This window comes from Thermobia domestica, chromosome 3, assembly GCF_964235325.1.
Source record: "Thermobia domestica chromosome 3, izTheDome1.hap1.1, whole genome shotgun sequence".
NCBI lineage: Eukaryota > Metazoa > Arthropoda > Insecta > Zygentoma > Lepismatidae > Thermobia > Thermobia domestica.
This window is the reverse complement of record NC_137456.1, coordinates 17,577,848-17,597,628: the sequence shown is the minus strand read 5'-3', so window position 1 is coordinate 17,597,628 and position 19,781 is coordinate 17,577,848. Positions and strand designations below refer to the sequence as shown.

General features: G+C 36.5%; 1 protein-coding gene across 1 annotated transcript in view; it reads right to left on the bottom strand.

Annotated features, from left to right (window-relative positions):
- The window catches only part of LOC145680198 (uncharacterized), a 490,330-nt gene that overhangs the window by 7,230 nt on the left and 463,319 nt on the right, over positions 1 to 19,781 (bottom strand). The gene's annotated exons all lie outside the window — the stretch shown is intronic.

Here is a 19,781-nt window from a genome sequence, read left to right as displayed (position 1 = left end):
GCCATTTTATCTACCTCAGAATTTTATATCATTTTGTACTACTCAAATAAACAGAAAACCCGAAGAAGGATCATTTTAACAAGTTCATATTTTCTGTAACGAAAGAATAATTTCGATGTTCTACTTTTTATACCAACGAGAAAAAATGAACTAGCTGAATAGTTTATATCATCTTGTACTATTTAAATATACGAAAGAAGAAAATTTAAGTGACCTATTCAATCTTGCACCAACGAGAAATAACTGCGTATTTTAATCCATTTTGTACTATTTAAATAAACAAACAATCGGATAAATTTAACCTGCTCAGAAGTTCAATACTATTTTGTACTATTTAAACAAACAAAGGTCTCTTGAATGAGTTTTCCAATTTTGTAGCAAGAAGGACTATTTTCTAACTAACTCAGAATTTCATTTCATTTTGTAATACTCAAATTTGGATGGAGTGTTTAGTTTTGTAAGAACCAGAAAAATTTGATTGGATTATTTCCTTATGCACCAACTGGACAAAGTGAAGGGCCATTAATCAAATAAATGAAGGAATAAATTTGGGTAGAATATTTAGTTTTGTACCTAGCAAAATAAGAAAAAGAAGTGAAGAACGAATAAAATTTGGATGGACTATTTTCTTATGTACCAACAAATAATGGAGCAAATTTAAGTGGCATACATACTTTTGTACCAACGACAAAAAAGAAACCGAAGGAGGAATAAATTTGGGTGACCTATTCAGTTTTTTACTAAGCAGAAAAAAATTGAAGCATGAATAAAATTTGCACCAGAAAACCGAAGATGATCAGCATTCTATACTTCTTGTGCCATTTAAGAAAATAATAAATTTATTGGGGGTGTCCTATTTCCTTTTGTACCAACGAGACCATTTTTAACTGACTTAGAATTTTATACCTTTTTGTAATATTTGTACCAAACAGAAAAAATCTACACAAATAAACAAAGCAATCAATTTTTAACTAGCTCAGAATTTCTAGACCACGTTGTACTATTTAAACAAACGAAGAGATAAATTTGTGTGACCTATTCAATTTTGTACCAAGCAAAATAAGAAAAAGAAGTGAAGAACGAATAAAATTTGGATGGATTATTTTCTTATGTACCAACAAAAAATGGAGTACTAACGACAAAAAAGAAACCGAAGGAGTACCTATTCAGTTTTGTACTAAGCGGAAAAAATTGCACTAAAAAAGCGAAGAAGTTAAAATTTAAATAGCTCAGTATTTATGTACATTTTTGTACTACTAAAATAAACGAAGGAATAAATTTGGGTGTTCTACAGAAGAAAACGGAGAAGGGCCATTTTATTTAATTTTGCATTACTCAAAATATACAAAAATATAAATTTGTGTGACCCACTCGGTTTTGTACTAAGCAGAAAATTTGTTGGCTTTTTTAGAAAGACCATTTTATCTTTTGTATTCAGATTTTCCGGCTACTTTTTGTGCTCTACAAATAAACGGAGGAAAAGCAAAGAGAGACCATTTTTAACTAGCTTAGAATTTATGTGCCTTTTGTAACGAAGGAACAAATTTGAAGGAGGTTCATTTTAACTAATCCTGCTGCGAGTAGATCAATTAGTACATAGATTAAAAATAAATCAATACGGCATTGTTGCGACTTTCATTTTCGAATGCATACGGATTAAACCACTATGGCAAAAAATACTACTCTCTCCTTATGCTTATTTGGAGTAGACTTAAGAGGACCAAGCATTAGAAACCCGCTAGTAGGGCGTCGATTCAGTAAACCCGTTATGCTTTACAAAACAAAATCCATATTGGAGTATACCTTTTATACAACAAACAAGCTTCTTATACAACACTCCAAAAATTAGAAAACAAATTCTTTCTTCTACGGTTTTCGGCACGCATTTTAGACCAAGAGCAGAAAGATTAATATTAAATAACACTTCTGCTGGATAGAAATTCGATTATATCGATCTTCTATTTTATCCGGCAACCCCAATAAGCATCTGTAAAATATTCTTTGATGTGTAAAATTAGCTCTAAACAGTCTTGTATTGGATCCACTCATCAGTATAGTAGTTAAAGATAATTGCTTCCCATCTCGTAATACCCTGTAAACGCTTGTCTGAACAATGAACAAAATCAATTAGATAGTTGTAAATTTTAATGGAAGAATTACCTGTATTCTATCAAATACAATCTACACCCACGGAATCATCGTTGTTACAAAGAGTGTTAATAGGCTTGTCCTTCCATCCCGAAATTAAAATAGAAGTTCTGAATTTTTTTCTATTTGCACATCCTAGTACTTCTTAGTTATATCTTCCAAATACTGTACACCTCTTGCCCATTTAATTTAGCCTTAAATCTGAGAAATTGGATCGTATAAATGTGTTCGCAAAATGGCGGTGTAATCGGTTCGCCACTAGCAAATTGTTATCTTTACCTAATAACTCTTTCAGGGATCATTATTGCTGGTAGACTAGAAAATGTACACTACAATACACCTTTAAAACCTACTCTCATTCGAAAAATAAACTGCACTATACCGCTATAAACTGGAAATTCTTACACAATTTATCGTTCTTGTTATCGAAGCGTAATGAAATACCACCTATATTCTCTTAAGTCTACTCCAACTAAGCATAAGGAGAAAGTAGTATTTTTTGCCATAATGGATTATTCGGTATGTATAGCTTTATTGTGAGAAAAACCATTTGTTATTCTTTTTCACCAAGTATCCAAATACTGCGAGGTCCAACAGATAGGTATCAGGAGATACCACAAAAAGGACAGTTTTACCACATCGTGTAAAGCAACCAAGTAAATCTGCAATCTGGATACTTGACCTGAACTCGCACCCATGATTCCAAAACTGTAGTAGCTCATCCAAAGTGTCTTGTGTTCCCCCATAGCGAAAGAAAGCTGTCACATTATAACTATTACCCTTAGTTTTCATGGCAAAAAAAGGTAGCTGATTGGAAAAGAGAACTGTGCGCAGTTAACGAGTAACCAACGACAAAATGTCTATCTTAAGATCTACCTGCGATAAATGCTTAACAAATTCTACCATATACCATTTGTTATAGCGACTATTAAACAAATATCTATCTATCAAATAATTGTCTACCACATCGTTATAGTGGGCATTGTGCTCAACAAAACATGGCTGTATACCATTATTCAACCGAAAATATCTAACTGTAGACCTAGAATAAGCGGGGCGACCATTACGTTGTACCACAGGGAAATGAAAAACTTCGGCCATTGTAATGCACACAACCAAGTATGTGTTAAAGTTTTTAATCGTTAATACAAAAGTAAAGAAGCCAACAAATTTCTGCTTGGTACAAAACTAGATATTCTATACCTTCTCGGTGGTACTAAATAGTACAAAATACTTAGTTTGATACAATGGTACAAAACTAAATTCCTTCACTTTTCCCAGCAGGTACAAAAGAAATTATTCCGTTCAAATTTTATTAATTCTTCACTCCCTTTTGCCCGGTACAAAACTAAATTCCGTACATATGCCACTAAAATTCATTTATTCTTCCCTTTGACCTTTAAAATAATAATAATGATTTCAAATTTAATTTTCCATTTTTCACACACTCTTTATCTCTACTTAATTAAAAAACTATCGTTTCTACTAATACTGTATTTACCCATATGGAATTGTCTCAAAGTTATCTATTCGTTTTCTTTTACTAGATGTGGATAATTTCCAAGTAAAGTTGCCGGATAAAATAGAAGATCGAGATAATCGAATTTCTATCCAGCAGAAGTGTTATTTAATATTAATCTTTCTGCTCTTGGTCTAAAATGCGTGCCGAAAACCGTAGAAGAAAGAATTTGTTTTCTAATTTTTGGAGTGTTGTATAAGAAGCTTGTTTGTTGTATAAAAGGTATACTCCAATATGGGTTTTGTTTTGTAAAGCATAACGGGTTTACTGAATCGACGCCTTACTAGTGGGTTTCTAATGCTTGGTCCTCTTAAGTCTATTCCAAATAAGCATAAGGAGAGAGTAGTATTCTTTGCCATAGTGGTTTAATCCATATGTATTCGAAAATGAAAGTCGCAATAATGCCATATTGATTTATTTTTTAATCTATGTACTAATTGATCTACTCGCAGCAGGATTAGTTAAAATGAACCTCCTTCAAATTTGTTCCTTCGTTACAAAAGGCACATAAATTCTAAGCTAGTTAAAAATGGTCTCTCTTTGCTTTTCCTCCGTTTATTTGTAGAGCACAAAAAGTAGCCGGAAAATCTGAATACAAAAGATAAAATGGTCTTTCTAAAAAAGCCAACAAATTTTCTGCTTAGTACAAAACCGAATGGGTCACACAAATTTAATTTTTGTATATTTTGAGTAATGCAAAATTAAATAAAATGGCCCTTCTCCGTTTTCTTCTGTAGGACACCCAAATTTATTCCTTCGTTTATTTTAGTAGTACAAAAATGTACATAAATACAGAGCTATTTAAATTTTAACTTCTTCGCTTTTTTAGTGCAATTTTTTTCCGCTTAGTACAAAACTGAATAGGTACTCCTTCGGTTTCTTTTTTGTCGTTGGTGCTCCATTTTTGTTGGTACATAAGAAAATAATCCATCCAAATTTTATTCGTTCTTCACTTCTTTTTCTTATTTTGCTTGGTACAAAACTGAATAGGTCACACAAATTTATCTCTTCGTTTGTTTAAATAGTACAACATGGTCTAGAAATTCTGAGCTAGTTAAAAATTGATTGCTTTGTTTATTTGTGTAGATTTTTTCTGTTTGGTACAAAAAGAAATAGGACACCCCCAATAAATTTATTATTTTCTTAAATGGCACAAAAAGTATAGAATGCTGATCTTCTTCGGTTTTCTGGTGCAAATTTTATTCATGCTTCAATTTTTTTCTGCTTAGTAAAAAACTGAATAGGTCACCCAAATTTATTCCTCCTTCGGTTTCTTTTTCGTCGTTGGTACAAAAGTATGTATGCCACTTAAATTTGCTCCATTATTTGTTGGTACATAAGAAAATAGTCCATCCAAATTTTATTCGTTCTTCACTTCTTTTTCTTATTTTGCTAGGTACAAAACTAAATATTCTACCCAAATTTATTCCTTCATTCATTTGATTAATGGCCCCTCACTTTGTCCAATTGGTGCATAAGGAAATAATCCAATCAAATTTTTCTGGTTCTTACAAAACTAAACACTCCATCCAAATTTGAGTATTACAAAATGAAATGAAATTCTGAGTTAGTTAGAAAATAGTCCTTCTTGCTACAAAATTGGAAAACTCATTCAAGAGACCTTTGTTTGTTTAAATAGTACAAAATAGTATTGAACTTCTGAGCAGGTTAAATTTATCCGATTGTTTGTTTATTTAAATAGTACAAAATGGATTAAAATACGCAGTTATTTCTCGTTGGTGCAAGATTGAATAGGTCACTTAAATTTTCTTCTTTCGTATATTTAAATAGTACAAGGTGATATAAACTATTCAGCTAGTTCATTTTTTCTCGTTGGTATAAAAAGTAGAACATCGAAATTATTCTTTCGTTACAGAAAATATGAACTTGTTAAAATGATCCTTCTTCGGGTTTTCTGTTTATTTGAGTAGTACAAAATGATATAAAATTCTGAGGTAGATAAAATGGCATTTCTCGTTGGTACCAAATTGAATAGGTCACTCAAATTTACCCCTTCGTTTGTTTAAATATTAGAACATGGTCTAGAAAAAATGGCATTTCTCATTGGCACAATATTCCTTCGTTTATTTAATTAGTACAAGAAGACATATAATCTTTAGCTAGTTAAAACAGACCTTAGCATATCTCGTTGATAGAAAATTGAGTAGGTTCCCTTTGTTTCTTTAAATTCTCATCTAGTTAAAATGGCATATCTTTGTTTTCTTTTACGCTAGTCTATACAAATTATTTTTTCGTTTATTTTGAATAACCCAAAGAGGTACAGAAATTCTGAGCTAGTTACAAATGAGATTTCTCATTGGTACAAAATTCAATAGGCCACTGAAATTTATTCCTCCTGCACTTTTTCTGCTTGGTACAAAATTTTCCATCTCTCAGTTTACGAGTTATTCTGGTTTAAATATTTGACCTTTTGGGGCGTGTAGTTGCTGGTGACCAATTACTGAATGTAGACACACAACCTCCGTATGTTGCTTCGTTTACTAGTCTAATTTTTGACCTTTGACCTCGATGGTCATTCTTTTGGAACTTGCAGTGGTTAATGACCAATTACTAAATGAGGAAACGTCATCTCAATATGTAGCTCAGTTTTCGAATTATTAGGTTTAAGTATGTTGACCTTTGACCTCGATGATGATTATTTTGGAACTTGCAGCGGTTGATGAACTATTAGTAAATATGGTAACACCATCTCAATATGTGGCTTAGTTTTCGAGTTATTAGGTTTTAAGTATGTTGATCTTTGACTTCGATGGTCATTATTTTGGAACTTGCAGTGGTTGGTAACCAATTACAAAATGTGGAAACAGCACCTCAATATGAGGATCCGTTTTCGAGTTATTAGGTTTTAAGTATTTTGACCTTTGACCTCGGTGGTCGTTATTTTGGAACTTGTAGTAGTTGGTGGTCGATTACTAAATGTGGAAACAGCACCTCAATATGAGGATCCGTTTTCGAGTTATTAGGTTTTAAGTATTTTGACCTTTGACCTCGAAGGTCATTATTTTGGAACTGTCAGTGGTTGATGACCAATTACTAAATGTGGAAACACGACCTCAATATGAGGGTCCGTATTCGAGTTATTATGTTTAAGTATGTTGACCTTTGACCTCGATGGTCATTATTTTGGAACTTGTAGTACCTGATGACCAATTACTAGATTTGGAAACACCATCTCAATATGTGGATCCGTTTTCAAGTTATTAGGTTTTAAGTATTTTGACATTTGACCTCGATGGTCATTATTTTGGAACTTGCAGTGGTTGATGACCAATTACTAAATGTGGAAACACCTCAATATGTGGCTCCGTTTTCGAGTTATTATGTTTTAAGTATTTTGACCTTTGACCTGGATGGTCATTATTTTGGAACTTGCAGTGGTTGATGACCAATTACTAGATTATGAAACAGCACCTCAATATGTGGATCCGTTTTCAAGTTATTAGGTTTTAAGTATTTTGACCTTTGACCTGGATGGTCATTATTTTGGAACTTGCAGTGGTTGATGAACTATTACTAAATGAGGAAACTTCGTTTCAATATGTGGCTCCGTTTTCGAGTTATTAGGTTTTAAGTATTTTGACCTTTGACCTCGATGGTCGTTATTTTGGAACTTGTAGTAATTGATCAACTATTACTAAATGTGGAAACACCATCTCAATATTTGGCTCCGTTTTCAAGTTATTAGGTTTTAAGTATGTTGACCTTTGACCTGGATGGTCATTATTTTGGAACTTGCAGTGGTTGATGAACTATTACTAAATGAGGAAACGTCGTTTCAATATGTGGCTCCGTTTTCGAGTTATTAGGTTTTAAGTATTTTGACCTTTGACCTCGATGGTCGTTATTTTGGAACTTGTAGTAATTGATCAACTATTACTAAATGTGGAAACACCATCTCAATATTTGGCTCCGTTTTCAAGTTATTAGGTTTTAAGTATGTTGACCTTTGACCTGGATGGTCATTATTTTGGAACTTGCAGTGGTTGATGAACTATTACTAAATGAGGAAACGTCATTTCAATATGTGGCTCCGTTTTCGAGTTATTAGGTTTTAAGTATTTTGACCTTTGACCTCGGTGGTCATTATTTTGGAACTTGTAGTAGTTGATGACCAATTACTAAATGTGGAAACACGACCTCAATATGTGGCTCCGTTTTTGAGTTATTAGGTTTTAAGTATGTTGACCTATGACCTCGATGGTCATTATTTTGGAACTTGTAGTACCTGATGACCAATTACTAGATTTGGAAACACGACCTCAATATGTGGCTCCGTTTTCGAGTTATTAGGTTTTAAGTATTTTGACCTTTGACCTCGATGGTCATTATTTTGGAACTTGTAGTACCTGATGACCAATTACTAAATGTGGAGACACGACCTCAATATGTGGCTTCGTTTACGAGTGATTGGGTTTTTAAGTGTCATACAAAGGGCGTATCCCACATAAACTATAAGACCCAGGTAGAAATAAATATAATATTCGTAATCAGCATGGCCGAAAACCCCTATATACCGAGTTTCGTCCAAATCGGTTAAAATTGTCATAGAAAGGGCGTATCCCACATAAACTGTAAGACCCAGGTAGAAATAAGTGTGGTATTCTTTACCAGCATGGTCGAATCGGAAATGTAAATGTTTCTGCGCATGCGTGTTATTTCTACTAAATCGGATTTGGCATACACAACCAAGTGTTTGTGTGTTTAATCAGAACCGGAATACTATGTTATTTAGGGGATGAAAAATAAGTCAGTCTTTTACGACCTACTCCTTGCACGTAGTCTGCTCCGAGGGAACCGGAACAGTTTGCGTAATCTGCTCCTGAATCGGAACTGGTACTGCAACTGGAACAGTCTCTTATGTGACTGTATTTTTTCTGCGCATGCGTGCAATGTGTAATAAATTGGAAATTTAATTTTACTGCACATAAGCAATCAAGTGTATATGTACGTATGTGTGTGTGTGTGTGTGTTATTTTTTTATTCTCTGCTCTATTATTTTGCTATAAAGTGCTCGTAAAAGAGAACGGGGCTGTTATGTCTTATTTTATGTTTTTGCGCATAGCCGTAATCTGCTCCTAAACTGGAATAGTCTGCGGTCTGCTCTGTGTGTGTGTGTGTGTGTGTGTGTTTGTGGTGTTGTTATTTTTTAATCTCGTAAAAGAGGACGGCAATCTGCTTCGGCGGAATCGGAACAGTTTGTGCATATGCGGAGTAGGTCAAAATTTCCATATCTTGAATAAGAAATGGAGGACGAATACACCCCCATTATTCTCTGCTATGGTAAAATAAGGGGTGGAAAAAAGTGATCATAAAAGGGAACAAATGCACTCATAAAATGGAGGTCGTTGGATGGTTCAGGGCTTTACTTAGTCTTATGTATTATCTGCTCTGCTATGTGTTTGAAGTCTCCACTTGATAATAAGCCATGCTCTTTTATTAGCTCTGCTATGTTATATGTGCTATGTTAAATATGTGGATGGAGAATGTGTTATCTATCTGCTATATGTTCATAGTCTCTGTGTAATTTCTGCTATGTTCAAAGTGCTCATAAAAGAGAACGAGTGCACTCCGGCTATGTTATATGTGCTATGTTAAATAGGTGGATGAAAAATGTGTTATCGATCTGCTATGTGTTCGTAAAGTGCTCATAAAAGGGAACTAGTGCACCCCTGCTATGTTATATAGTCTTATGTGTTATCGATCTGCTATGTGTTCGTAAAGTGCTCATAAAAGGGAAGGAGTCTTATGTAATATGTGCTATGGTATGTGCCATGTACGCGGGGTCCGGCACCGACCAATCAGTGTGGCACTCCTAAAAGACCGTGGTTGGACGGTGGGCGGGGCCGGGGGCGGGGTCCGGTGCCAGCCAATCGGCGTGAACGGGGCGGGAGGGTCCTTCGCCAGCCAATCGGCGAGGGGTCCCGCGCCAGCCAGTCAGCGCAGTAGATACTCCTAAAATGGAGGTCATAAAAGAGCTTGGGTATGGACGGCCAATCAGCGTGAAGGGGGCGTGGCCGGTACCAGCCAATCAGCGTTAAGGGGCGCGGCCGGCGCCGACCAATCAGCGTCAAGGGGCGTGGCCAGCCAATCAGCGTCATGGGAAGCGGCCAAGGGGGCGGGGTCACGTGACCTGCGCCAGCCAATCAGCGTCAAGGGTTTGCGCATGCGCAGTAGGAAAAAACAGCCCCAAGTGACCCCATTCTACTCTATCTCACAGCAATCTCTGATGTCTGATCAATTAGAGAAGTTCAGAAGATTTGCTTGAGTTAGATTGCCACCTCTATTTTTCTTACCAGATGTATTGGGGTCATATTAGTTAATCACACCCAAATCAACTTATTAGCTGAACTCCAAGCAGACTCTGAATACCAAAAATGTACTCTTCTTAGTACAGAGGTAATACAACACTAACTACTCATGCGACTAAAGTTTGATCAACGATTTCTCTCTGAATACCGCCTCTAGTAATTTTAAAAAGTATCCGATTTTCGGTTGGTTTATCTTACATCACAGAATTTATCGTTTGAGTATTCGTTTAGTTTCGGATACCACCTTCCAAATTTTTACTCTAGAGGCAAAAAAACTCTACTACAAGTTGTCAAACCTATGAACAACTAGGCCTTATATAATCTCATAAATGGATCTGTTATGATAATCAGCACCTCTTTAGGAGTGATCCATCATGTCCTTCTAAGGCAAGAAGAAATCATCCATGTAAACTATTACAGTGCTGAATTTCATGTAGTGCAACACAAACTTGTCGGCAACATCCAGCAATGGCCAATGGATGTGCCGTCCTTATGTTTCAGTTCCACATGCTTCTCAAAGGACAGTATAGACTTCCCATTAGTTTCAATATAAATCTTTACTTCATCAATCATATTTTCCTTATATCTTTTCCACTGACTACTTGTTGAGAGGGAAATATTGTCGAGGAATCTGATTACTTATATTGCGACCTGATGATCAACGGTGCAACATGTGATTGAGGACTTCTGCGCATTGCATACTCAGACTTCTTTAGTAGCGGAATCTAATTGTTTGCTGAGTGAAGGTAAAATGTGTGGTTGCAAAAAGCGATTATTTTGATTAACCAGGTTGTAACGTTCCTCTTTGAGCGTTACATTTTCTCAAAGAGATTATCTGTGGAAATGTTTAATCAGCTCTTAGTTAGTGTTATTTTCTTTTATATTTTCTCAATTCTCGACTCTCGTGAAGGATTCAAGATGGTCGACTATTGGACTAATGTATGTAGGCAGAATATGCTACTTTTTTTGTATGTCTATGTTTCGCGTTGAGCGGCTTCTGTGAATAGCATTGACTGTTTGAAATAATTTAAATTTTTGTGTTTCGTGTAAACGGAGGGATTATTATGAACATGCATATATAAACGCTCACTCATATAATTTTTATTTTTATTTGGATATATATATATATATTATTCAAATTGTTGTTTTGGTACTACGCTTTAATACGTAATAAGAAGCGACCAATCAAAAGCGAGCTGGCCGCGGAAGCGTGCTCCCCTTTGTCTCAACTCTTTGTACCGAGACATGGCGGCAGTTGAGAGGGAGGCGTAGTTTTGCTCATGTCTTTGGACATGAAATTATCGCGAATTGTGCAGTGAGTGATTGCCCATTTCGTTTCATCACAAATGTTCTCCTAAGAACTGTTATAGTCTAACAGTATGCTGGACTAGTGTACGTGCCATGAATTACAAGAAATTCCAATCATAAACATTCAGCTTGGTCGTGTCCAAAATATTACTGGAAGTGGTGTAACACCCGCTAATCACTGCTGTGATGAAAGCTGAAGTTTAATAGTCTTTCTCTATTGTCTCCAGAACCGCATTCGATTGCGTATGGCTTCGTCCTCTTGAAGTTGTGATTTCTCGTCCTTTAATTTCCTTAATAAGGGACTCTGTCCTCTGTTACATGGCATCAGTTCCGCCTGCTTCTGTGGGACTTAAATGTGCCTAACTGTGGTCGCTGTTGCGAACGTGAGTGTTGCAGCAGCTTTACAGTGAAACTTTGTCTACCTGGTGAAAGTAGTAGTGAAATGCACGTTCTTACTATTAACCAAAGGAGCTCACCGCTCGATCAACCTGTGCCGAAGTTATGGTCACGACTACTACATGGTGAGATGTTGAAGTCATCGGAACCGGTCGCCACCCTAGGACGCTGTCCTAAATGGAGCCCATTTGCATTGGTCCGTGGGACCAGTGCTGTCTACTTGTAAAGCGGAAAAGGTTGGGTGAGCTTTGGTCACCGTTCCAGGTAACTATGTTTCATTATTCTTTATTCCGTCGTGTGAAAGAAGTAATGTCGTCCAGGAAGCTGTGAAAGAACTTGTTCACCGTGCATAAATTCGTCCAAGTTGTCTCTGTTTACAATATCTAAACGTTATATTACTACTACCGTGTGTTTACTGCTTCAGATCGTTTCATAAAGCAAACAATAACATACATTTATTAATCATTCGTTCCTCAGTGTATTTACATACTATGTGGGTAAATTTTACAATGTCTATAATGTTATCTAAAGTAAATCTTATCCGTAATATGTCCGAGTAAACGAAAGTGAGTCTCTATCCAATAAGTCGAATCATGCGCCGGCGGGGTAGTCTGATATCAGCACCGTTTCTCTCTTGCTTTGAATGGAATCATTCCCCAGAGTTGTGTAGATGTATAATATATTACTCGCTACCATCTAGCTCATGTTCGTCCAGTAGCGGGCATTCCGTATTGTTTATTTTCTCAAGTATCTGCTTGATAAAGCAAAGATCGATTAGCGATAGCTAGCTCATGTTTGTCCAGTAGCGGGCATTCCGTATTGTCTATTATATATATATATAGTTCACAATTCAAGTATTAAGCTGCCACACAAGAATCTATGTAAGTTCTCGAGTTGTCTTTATATTATATTCTGAGTTATAAGGCATTAGTTCAGTGAGGCGCGCCAAGACGGTGGGTATACGATAACACTCGCACTTTGATGCGATGGTGTCAGGAGTAGAGTCTAATTTTACTGGCTGGTCTTGTACTTCCTGTAATGTCTCTGCAGTGTGTATTGTTATTACCGCCGCTGTTAATTGTAAATTATGTTGAGGGAAATACTCTCTTAGCAGCTGATTGCGGAAGAAGTGGAGATGTTATGTATTTAGGGAGGAAGGTTAATCGACGCAGCCGCATGTTTACTCTCTCTGCGATGAGATGTTTTACGAGTAGTAATGTAATTGGTAATTTCCTCTGTGAAGTGGCCCACCAAAGATCTTGTGCTAATATTTAGTTGAAAAATGTAAACAACTCTCTTACTGTTATTAAGGGTACTGTTTAAACCTTGTTGTTACTCATCTTTGAGTTGTGTTGGCGTTAGAAGTTTTGGAAATCTTTTAAGACTGAATACATACGATTTTTTTTCTTCAATTGAGTCTAGCTGTCCATGCTCATTAATGTTAATGAGAGTTTCAATATTATACGTTATTACAAGAGAGTTAAATAAACAGAGTTGTAAGATATGTGATGTTGTTCTGAAATGATTTTTTTTTCATCTCTTCTTCCTCATTATCGACGATGCCATTAGTGTGCAAGAGTCTGGAGTTAAATAGCGTTGTGCTTACTGGTCTATAAATTGTAGCGTAAGGAAGCAATAATATCGGCGACCCAATTTTTTTCTTTTTCTTTTCTTCCCTTCCCCTTAACGTCAGCTACGGATACAACTCAAGATAAATTGTTACGTTTCCAGTTGGCGTATACAGCCAGAATTCTAGAGTAACGTAAAAACTATGACGTTTCAAGCTGGCTACCGGCCATAGAATCGAACTAGCGTAATAAGCGCTTTTCAAGGTATTGTTTTCATTTTTTAGACCTTTGGAAATTATGGACATAGAGTGTACATTTCATTCCGAGGAACTTAATACTAATCCTTACTACAGCCGTATATGCGGTAATGTTAAAAATAGATATGAACACCTTCTTACTTTCTTCAGGTTCTGTCAATAAAGTACGAAATGGAAGAGTTAAACAAGATCATGTACCTTAATGAATAAAGGCTTTACACATGCCTTACTCCATTTACAAAACATTTTGTTTTCAGTGGCAATGTTTGTTTGTTACTGGTGGAAGCATCAACTACTTGTAGTTCCCCGTCTATAAGAACTGGCAAGAAAAAGAAAAGTCGTTGTAAGAAGTGGTTTCATCATAATTAAGCGTCACATAAACAGCGCCCCCTACTGAAATTTGGAAGCAAAATCTGGTAGGTACAGGGTTCGGCACAGAAAATTGGTAGTTTTGAAAAGACATGCGTGCTCTGGTGGACCCAATATCAACTAGAATGGTTGAACATATCATTTCAGTAGCAAGAGCTTGATTTGTAGCAAGATGTATTTTCTCTTCGGAAGTATTGTATGCAGTATCAGTTATGAGTATCTCCACAGTACTAGATTTTGTTCCGATAATAATCCGGGGCTGAGTCTTCTGGCGGCCGTGCGAGTCTATGTTGAGAGTATCTGGTTGACGGAGATTCGATTGTCCGTTAGAATTACCTGGGCCTGCCATCGAAATTAAACAGCCTAGGGCCGAAGCTCAAATGGAAACGTTAAAGAAATGAACGGAGAATGAGATGAAGTTCAAAAAGCAAGTCACCCTCCGAAGGTGAAAACTTTTGTCAGACCTCTGTATCGTGCTTCTGCTATGTTCTCAAATGCATATTGCTACGCTTGATTCTCGTCGGCACAGTAAATCATACGAAAGATACTTTATGTCTCGATTAGGTAAGTATGATGTAATGAACACCAAGGCTGTCTTCTTCTTTTTTTAGCTAGCGTAAGCCACCCCCACCAGGGGCATGCTCTCAACTTGGGAACGCATACTATGATACAGAAAATAGAAAAGACTTACCATGTTGTGTTAAATGTTCTTTATTAATTTATTAATTGCTGGCTGTTTTCATAATTTAAAATTTTATGATCTTCAGATCATAAGCATAAGGTTTGGGAGAAATGAATGTGAGGTATGAAAATATTAATGAGTATTATACATATCACAACACATAGGTATTGTTAAGGAGGTTTTGTTTCACGCCCCTGAGCAACTCGGGACATTGATATAAGACAGGGAAAGCCCTGTTAGTACACTAGGATTATTTTGCATGAATATGATGGGATGACGAAATGTGAATGGAAATGGAGTTGAGTTGAATTGATTTTGAGTTTAGCAGCGTTTAGCGGTCCGTTTCAGCAGCGAGGCTATATGAGACGGGACCTACTGATTAATTTGAAATCCGAATCACATGATCTCCCACCGGGAATCGAACCCAGGTCTCCCACGCCAAAGGCGCGTACGCCAACCACTTAGCCACGAAGGAGCTCGGGAAATGGAGTTGAAACATATCAAGAAGAGAAATATCGGGATGATCAGGGAAACCGTGAAACGATGAAGATTGACGAACAAAGAAGGGTGAAGCGTAAAGGTGGGCGAGTGCCCAAGTCGGCTGCAGTATGGACAGTATCCACGAGTAGTAGATTATTTGTAGTCAGACGGTGAGTGATGTATTTCAAGCGGAAAGAATCTAGGTGTACAAAACGAATAGCGAAAGTAATGCGACTATAGAGACTGGCAGTAAGCTTGGGCAAAGGTATACGATAAGCGATTCGAAGGCATGACGTTCAAGAATTTGTTGCTTCTTGTACGAGAAAGGTGTTGCATATATCCAGGATGTTAAACCATAGGTTAGCACGAGTCGAGGAAACACTTTATAGGTGGTAAGAACTGTGCGTGATTTGAGGCCCCGGGCAGTGCCAGTTAAGCGACGAAGTAAGTTAAGTCTATTATATGCTTTGGTTAGAACAGACTTTATATTATGTCTCCAGGTGAGGTATTTGTTCAATAGATGTTCAAGGTATTTTGGTGTTATATGAGGTCTCCAGGTGAGGTATTTGTTCAATAGATGTTCAAGGTATTTTGGTGTTATATGAGGTCTCCAGGTGAGGTATTTGTTCAACAGAAGCTGAAAGTATTTTGCTCTGCTTGAAGGGCAAATCCGTGTGCCTTGAACATGAACATTCAGCAGGGTTGGATTTCGATGAACTCGAGTACGTTTGCCAGAAGGAATGAAAACAACTGCTTGGGTTTTATAAGCGTTAATCTTTAGCCGCGATTTAAGACACCAGGACGAGATAGATCTATAGATTCCTGAAAATTTCTGTTTGTGTCGAATGGTTTCGCCAAGTGCCAGAAAATCAACATCGTCTGCATATTGAAAAATACTGATGTTACGTGTAAGAGGTGGGAGATCTACAACATAAAGAAGATAAAAGAGTGAAAACAATGCAGATCCTTGTGGTACGCCTGAATATAGAAAGGTTGGATGAGACAATGTATATACAAACTATGCGTCCGGTGATAAAATTGAATATAAGTCGTATGCAGGTAAGAAGTAGACAATACTTATTCAATTTGTAAACCGGGTCGTCGTGCCATACAGTGTCAAATGCTTTCTCAAGGTCAGGGAACAAGACAAGAAGATCAAGGCTATCACCTTTCTAGGGTATAATATAGTAAATATCTAGTAACTGACCATGGCAATTTATATTAGTTGTTACATTTTGCTATGAGCAAAATTTCATATAGTATATTTGGCATTTGTACCAAGTAACGATCAACGTAGAATATTTCCTGTAATCCTTTACGAAAATAATTTTGTGAAATCTCTAACAAATTTAACATAGTAGCTGTCCTGCCATGTATTATTCCTATCTCCACTAGAAACATATGTTCATTTTCAAAACCCCTTGAATTGTGGACGTCAGTGTGTTTTGCATACAACTCTTATGTTTTCCATTTTAAAACAATGAATGATGTAATTCTAACACTATAAGTATACGAATGTTTCCTCCTGTCATTACATTTTTTTCACGTACTTTCTTTTTAATGTGTACTGCTACTGCGACACAGATTACCAAGTAAATCTATTCTTGGAAAACATTGTGAAAATAATTTTAGTGCCGTATTCGAAAGTAATAGACACATTACTATCTCAAATATTTTGAATTTGTTTCAGAATAAATAGAAAATATTATATTACAGTATATACAGGAAATTTATATCCTAATCAAGGAAAATTTTTCCGGTTACCGTTTTGTGTGCTTGATATTAGGCTAGTTTTAGACGGAAGCTTTTATCATAGCATTTCTCATAGCAAAAATCGTATCATCGATATCCTACCATGTAAAGTAGCAAATGCTATAGCATTTCCCAAGCCATGGCATATCCTATGGCATTTCTTGTCGATAGAACCTGCTCTATTTCGTAGCATTTTCCCCATCATTTCTGCTCCGATTGCAGCGCCGTGGTGTGTTAAAAGGAAGCGAAAGATTTTGTGTCAAATATCCATGTTCTTTGTTTTCTGTGGGAAATTAAATTGTAGTAAAGAAAAATGAGATGGAATAGGGATACTATTATTATGTTGATTAAAAAATATGAGGAACATCCTTGTTTGTACAAAGTTAAAAGCGTGCAGTTTCACTATACGGATTCACACAGAAATTCATTAAAAAAAACTTTCTCGTTTCATTTATTGTACCTTTAGCAATCATTTCTGAGGTGTACTCTTGCGTTCTCCGGTGCAGGTGGCAACGTGTAGTTTTACTATACGGATCCATAGTATAAGTAGTAATAGTAGTAGTAGGAGGAGGAGGAGTAAGTAATAGTAGGAGTAGTAGTAGTAGTAGTAGTAGTAGTAGTAGTAGTAAGAGTAATAGTAGTAGAAGTAAGCAGTAGTAGTAGGAGTAGGAGGAGTAAGTAGTAGTAAGAGTAGGAGTACTTAGTAATAGTAAGAGGAGTAGTAGTAGTAGTAGTAGGCATAGGAGTAAGAACGGGTAGTAGTAGTAGTTAGAATAGGAGTAGGAGTAGTAGTGGTGGGTAGTAGTAGTAGTAGTAGCAGTAGTGGGAACGGGTTAGAAGCCTTGAAGGGTTTGGTTGTGTTCTTCTCTCGATACAAAATGGGGAAATTACAGACTTGTCAAAATTTGATGGCAGCTTATTGAAGATTACATGCATTTCAGGTTCGACTTTAATTTCTATATTTCCACGTAAATACGCATCTCAGATGTAAGTGCACACCATATTTCCATTACTTATACCCTACTCTATTAAAATATTAGAAATTTCTTCTGTAAATTTTAAAATTTATGGATCTGTGTAGTATAACTGCACCGTTAAAAGTCCTTTGTATCACAATAAGCATATGCGAAAAAGGGCTTTAGAAGAAATAGTGACTGAAATATCTGTTTTTAGTTTTGGAGCCATAATTGCGCTCTTCTCCAGTGATTTGTTTGCTACGTCACGACAAAGTGCTTACCAAAATGCTACCGTGTAAAAGCGCAATATACTTTTGATGCCATAGAATATTATACGAGATTTTTGGCAGCACATCTGCTACGAGAAATGTTTCGATAAATGCTTTCGTCTAAAACTAGCCTTAATCGTTTCCTGATTGTGAAGCAAAAAACAACACTATTGATTCCAGTAAATCTTTATTAGAAGCATACATTAGCAATTAGTGAAACTTTTGGGGTAATTTGATTAACTCCAAACGCCAAATTGGATAGAACATAACTCGAAAACCAAACCTCTGCATAATTTCAAACGTACTAAGCAAGTTATGCTCTACTTCCAAGCCAAGTTTTGTGAAGATATGATGAGCTTTGTAAAACACGTACTATCTTTACTGTCTTTGTGATTCGAAACCCCGACTTTGAGAGTACTTTACTTGGATGCCAAATGTCTGAGTTAATAATATTTTACATACACACTAAATAAGTCAATATCTACTTCCGAGTTAGGTTTGGACAGGATGAGAAGAGGTAGATTGCGTACGATATACTATTTCGTTTTATTTAAATCAAATGAAAGACGAAAATACATAATTATAGACAGGTATTGTCTGCTGAAAGTATTAACCCCTTGCGTACTAGTAATATCCAGGAGGATGTCTTAAAAACGTACCATTTATTTAGGGTAACCTTAATCCTGGAGATGATGGAATTTTCTAGTAGATGCAAAGCATGAGTTAGTTCTACTGTTTCTCCTTAAGTAACAGCGCCTTACTTACAGAAAAGCAAAAAGGGAGCATTCAATTACGATCCACATGTGTTGTTTTTACTACAATAAGCAAATTCGACGTCAGAAAAGAAAAAACTTTGATCTCCAGTCAGTGCTGCCAACATGAAGCAGCATAAAATCCCTTCAGAACATCAAAATTTCCCTTTTCAGTCCAAATGTTCCACAATAGAAATACCGTATTTACGCGTGTATGCCGCATCCCCGTATAAGAAGCGCACCCCCAATTTCTGGAACGTTAAAATTTTAAAAAAACTTGTGTAAGCAGCGCACATCAATTTTCTGAAGAAAAGAACGGTAGAATGCATTTTTCATCCACTGTGATTATTAACAGAAATCACTCCCATGCCTAGCTTTCTTCGTCGCCGAGGAGCTGGAGCACGTATCACCATTGGACTAAATAAAGTCTTCGCTCCCATCGCTGGCATTGGAAATGCAGCATTTTTTAAAGCTGCGGACGACAAGATCCTCTGGAATTGAATTCCATGCTTCAATAACCCATTCGCACAAAAGGCGATGTGCAGGTTTCTTAATTAGGCCAGTTGGCGTAGTTCCGTGTACTGCAGTTGCTATCCATTCAGTGTACAGCGGTGGACACTTCTAAATGGTACAGCCATATGGAGATTTACGGCTAAGGTGTACCATTTAGAAGTGTCCACCGCTGTACAGTCGCCGCAAGAGGTTCTTGAAAGGCCGATTGATGCAAAGAGGAAAGATGAGCTGTAACTTGTCATTTTATATTAAAACTTCTCTACTCTTGTAAAATTACTCACAATATTCCGGTACTAGGTTAATAAAAACTCCCCGTGATTTTAAATGCTTGGTGGCTCAGTCAATTCTACATTTCCTCGTGCATGCCGCGCACCCTGTTTTTTGACTTCGTTTTTGTGCAGAAAAGGTGCGCGGCATACACAGATAAATACGGCACTTATTATTATTATTATTATTATTATTATTATTATTATTTTTTTAAAG